The sequence below is a fragment of the Salvia hispanica genome, chromosome 6, assembly GCF_023119035.1.
Source record: "Salvia hispanica cultivar TCC Black 2014 chromosome 6, UniMelb_Shisp_WGS_1.0, whole genome shotgun sequence".
NCBI lineage: Eukaryota > Viridiplantae > Streptophyta > Magnoliopsida > Lamiales > Lamiaceae > Salvia > Salvia hispanica.
In genome coordinates this window covers 29,253,397-29,259,079 of record NC_062970.1, presented here as the reverse complement: position 1 = coordinate 29,259,079, position 5,683 = coordinate 29,253,397, and positions in this window count along the sequence as shown.

Genomic DNA, 5,683 nt, shown 5'->3' with positions numbered 1-5,683 from the left:
TGTCATTTTAAGAGTGTTGTCATTTTAACGCACCCCTATATATATATATATATATATATATATATATATATACATATATGGTCTTGTTAGGTTGAGATTTTTGAACCTAATTGAGAATTGAGATGCAATGTCAGCCACTCATCCAGAATATTTACTTTTTTCTATTTTTGCATCTCATTTCTCAATTAGCATAAAAAATCTCAATTGATCACAACCCTATATATTGAAATGCTCGTAATTTTCGTTGGTGTAGGTGCTCTAGAGTATCATTGTGCTGGTGAAGGACACTCTGCCTTTGAGCTTCATGGTGAGCATTGTGACGTATTCAATGCAAAAACTTGCAAAACTTCTTGCCATAATGCAACTCCAAAGTGATTTAAGGTTATTAGTCACTTTTGTGCTTATGAGTATATGTTTCCAGGAAGATTTTGTATTTGCACTATTAACCGTCCTCGTCCATGAGATTCATAGATTAATTTCTTATCAAATGTTTCAATAGTAATTGGAGCTTTTATTTGCCACATGACGTAGCTGCAATTTGTGATATATTCAACCAAACAAGTTATATTAACCCAGATAAAATTAATTAGCTGAGTTACAGAAATTGGCAAATATAATTAATCATTAAGGGGTGATACATTAGTCAGATATATTAAGAATCCTTATCTTGAGAATGTGGGAAATAACCTTTTGGGTGACATCGCAGGAAATTATGTCATATTATGAGTAAAATTTCATATTTTGGGTCAAATTAAATTTTTAAAACAAAATTTAAAAAATTATTAACTACAGTAACCGACCTAAGAAGCTTATATATGGATGTAGTAATTAAAAGAAATTGACTTAATTGCATACAAAAAACCTATATCTCGACAAGCTCTCTTCATGAAATAAAATTATAGAAACAGAATTAATTGTATACACAGCTATATCTTCCAAAGTTCTCGCTTAATTTACTTAGACATACGGCCATTGACACTAGGGGTGGCAAAATGTGTATAGGGTAATGGGTAATTCCCATCTCGATCCGCTACCAGATGATAACAGGAAACGAGGCGGGATCGGGTAGTGTGTTTCAGAGTTTTGCAGGGGTATACACGTTAACCTCGATAATACCCGATATTATTAGTAATAGACGTATGCATCTTTTAATACTTTATAGTATCTACTTGCTACCCGCATGGGTATATACCTGTTAATCCCGATAATATCTGATATTATTAGTATTAGATAATTTAGACATATGCATCTTGTAATACTTTACAGGATCTAAGAGTTCTTTTGAAACATTTTTATATTCCAACGAACATATAATTGAAAATAAATCGGAACTAGTTATAGAGTGTCCCCTCACTTTTTATTCTCAGAATAAAAATTCCATAGTCAATCCACACCAAAGTGGCATAATAACTTGGTGCACCTCACCAATGACTCCTTGACAAATGAAAATTAAATGGTCCCACGTGCCACCTCAATTAAAAACCTATTCACTAAACTAACAACATAATTATGCCTTCCGTTAATTGTTTTATGGAATGTGAGCAATAATATTAAATATGGTGGTAATCAGCATATGGAAGAGACTTGAGTGCCATATATATATGTATATAAAATATCTCTCTCTCATAATATAAAAAATATTCTTATGTGTATCAAATTTTCAATATATGTATATAACATATCTCTTTCACAAGGGGCGTGATCAATTGCTAACTTTCTTAAGTTGCTAACTTGCTAACTCATCAATGCAGTGTATTAAAAATATCAACACGATGACATTAAAATGTCAACACATATTTTTGTTGAACTTTAATATAATGTGTCGATATTATGTGTTGACATTTTGATGTCACCGTGTTGACATTTTTAATACACTGTATTGATAAGTTAGCTGAGTTAGCAACTTAAATAGTTAGCAATATAACACACCCCCTCTCATAATATACAAATATTCTTATGTGTGTTGAATTTTCACTCGTTCTTTTTATTTTGTTGTTTTATTTATTTATTTTTTGATTTTTTACATTCTTTTAGAAACATATTGAAAACTGCCCCCTCCGTCCCAGATTTATAGTCACATTTAGTTATGGCACGAGTTTTAAGGAATTAGTGGAGTGTGTAATTAATGAAGTGAGAGGTGAAGTGTGTAATAAATGAAATGAGATGGTGGAGTGAGATGATGAAATGTGTAATAAATGAAGTGAGTTGGTTGAAGGTGGGTCCCTTTTTGATTTTTTATTTTTGTTTTGATTTATTTTAATGTAGATAATGACATTTGGGTGTAATTTTAGTGAATCATAGGGTAAAATTTTATGTCAAAATATGAAAAATTCTAAATGTAACTATAAATGTGAGATGGACTTTTAAGGAACAATGTGACTAGGACAGAGAGAGTATAATTTAATATGCTAACAAAACATATGTTGTAGCCATAATTCTATTTATATAATTTATATATAAATATAGAAATATAAAACAAGAAAAAAAGATAATACCCATAAAATTCTATAATTGCATTATCAAAGAGAGAGCTGTAATGGTATTGTACAATATTTTTTGTTAGCAATGAAAAGTGATGTGTATATGATTACTTTTAGAAATATAAAATATTATGAGGCCAATTGTATATAAATTAAATTATATATAAGGCACGTAAATTGTGATCACCATATTCAAAATTTTTGCTCACTTTGCATAAAACATGTTAACGGATGGCTTAATTGTGCTGTTAGTTTAGTGTATAGGTGTTTAATTGAGGTGGCATGTGGGACCATTTAATTTTTATTTGTCAAGGAGTTAATAGTGAGCCACACAAGTCATTATACCATTTTGGTGTGGATTGACCATAGAATTTTTACTCAATCAGGTACGGATTCCGACGGATAACCCATTTCACCACCCCTAATTGACACACCCAATTTTTCCACTTAAAATTCATCCTACATCAAATATACAATAAAAACTTATTTTCCAAGTACACTTGCAACAAAAAAAATTGCTCACTACTATAACAATAATGATGTTTAGAATAAGATGTCAAAAATTCATATATGCCGGTGCTAAAATTGAAAAACACAACACTATTGTTAAAATAATCAATTTCCATATAATGTGTAACATAATTTTTAAAATATGCTAGGTGATAACTGTTTTTGGACGAACCATCATGTTTTGAAACTGTCTCATTTTCATTTCTTTCGAAAATTCTTTTCTCAATGTATACAATCAAGACATCGCTTCATTAATGCAATATAGGGTAAGTAAACAAAACGCATAACTTATTCTGTTCCGAAATGACCAATGATCTTAGGCTCATTTATTTCAATTAAATTTCAACATTTAAAGAAAGTTAATTAATGTAAATAAGTGATTGCTGAAAACTAAAGCAATAATTGTGTTCAGTTATTATGAAAGAGAGTGAAAATAAAATGTGAAGTAAGGGCATCCATAATGGGGCGGAGGATGCGATGCCGTAAGCCCCGTCCTATGCTCCGCCAGATTAGCATTCTATCATCCGTCCTTTCCACCTGCAATGGGGCGGACTATAGCCCGATCTATAGACCGCCCTAAGCATTTTATTTATTATTTAAATATTTAAACACTACAAAAATTGAAAAAAACAACTTCATTACATTGAAAGTTCAAATCACAGTATATCAATTAATTAGCAAGAATAAAAATATATTTTTTATGTTTGTAAATTCATTAATCCTATTTTTTATATTTGCAAATATATCAATTACTCCCTCCGTCCGCGAATAGGAGCCCCGTTTTGCCATTTTAGTCCGTCCGCGAATAGGAGTCCCGGTTCACTTTTACCATAAATGGTAATAGGGTCCCAACTTCCACTAACTCATTCCGCTCACATTTATTTTAAAACTACTACCTCCGTCCATCAAAATTTGTCTCATTTTTCCATTTCCGTCCGTCCCCCAAAATTTTTCTCATTTCACTTTTACCATTTTTGGTAGTGGACCTCATATTCCACTAACTCATTCATACTCACATTTTATTATAAAACTAATATATAAAAGTAGGACCCACAATCCACTAACTTTTTCAACTCACTTTCCATTACATTTCTTAAAACCCGTGTCGGGTCAAAGTGGGACAAATTTTGGTGGACGGAGGTAGTAATATATACAAGTGAGACCCCTATTCCACTAACTTTTTTTCACCCACTTTTCTTAACATTTCTTAAAACCCGTGCCGCTCATGAATGAAATTCCTAATGGCGGACGGAGGGAGTAGCCAATATGAAAATTTTCGGAATTCATTATTGAATTTAGAGAGAAATTGAGATGGAGAAGAGAGTGGAGTGAAAGGTGTGAAATGAAGTAAAAAATGGTGATATATATATAAAAAAATATAAAAAATAAAAAATAAATAAAAAATGTGTGCATCGTCCGCCCTATCCTCCGTACCCCCCACAGTGGGACGGAGGATAGGCCAGAGGATGCATCCTCCGTGTCATAGTCCACAGACAATCTATCCCCCGCGGAGGATAATGTGTGCTTAGTCCGGACCCCTACAGTGGCGGACTAAGGGACGGAGGATGCATCGTCCGTCGCATCCTCCGCCCCATTGTTGATGCTCTAATATATGTAGTAGTACATAACAACAGTACAAGCTAATAATTAAGAAATTAATTAGTTTAAACTTAAAAAATAAAAATAAAATAAAAGTGTCTTTCACTATATTGTTCAAAAACTATCATAGTTAATTAAACGTTTAGGCAAGTTAATGCAATTGTTCTTATGCTTCTCAAAGAATTAAATTGGCAAGACAATTTCTAGTAAAAAGTTTGAGCTTTTATATAGACATAGATATAGATTAGAATGATTTAGAAATTAAGTAGCATAATAAATTATTAATGCAGTTCATTAAGTGCCCATATATATATGGTTATTAATCCAGTTGTTTGGCACATGTCCTTGACTGTTTTTAAAAACAAGAAAAGCAATAAGAAATTGAAATGAAGGAGATTAGAGCAATGTTTATTAATTATGTATTCATCATCAGGACTCTTACATATTCACATATTTAATACTATTTCATTGAAATGAAAAATAACTATTATTTATAATTTTTCTTTGTGCATTAAGAATATTATTATTATTATTATTATTACTTGGTAGACTTCGTTAACAACCAAATAATTTTAAACATTTTCCTAATGAGCAGGCGTGGTGTATATTTGGAGAAAACGATTTTAAACTAAAAAACAAACCTAAACTAAATAAATGGCAAACAAAATGAATGAGGCCAACCTAGCCCAGCATGTCTCAGGTCCGGTATGAGTTGTTGCTTAGGCCCAATCCATTAGTGGAATGAAGTGAACTCTAATTAGACCAATTTTCAAACCTAAAACGAGCCTATAGACCTAATAACATAAACTCACACTACTGTCTAGCCCTCAAGTAAGATCCACAACTACAAATTCTCTATTATAAGTAATTGTTTTTCTTCTAATCTTAATATAGTTTATTTATGTTTATTAGTATTAATTTATATTTTAAAAATTTCTCCTTACATTGGAATTTTCTCAAAATTAATTTTAATAAGATAAATTTAAGTGTATATTTTTTAATAAATATTAATGTACTATTTCATTTAATACTAAAATCATCCAATAAATATAGTGAAAGTAATAAATTTATGTTGTGATTGCAGTTTTATTATT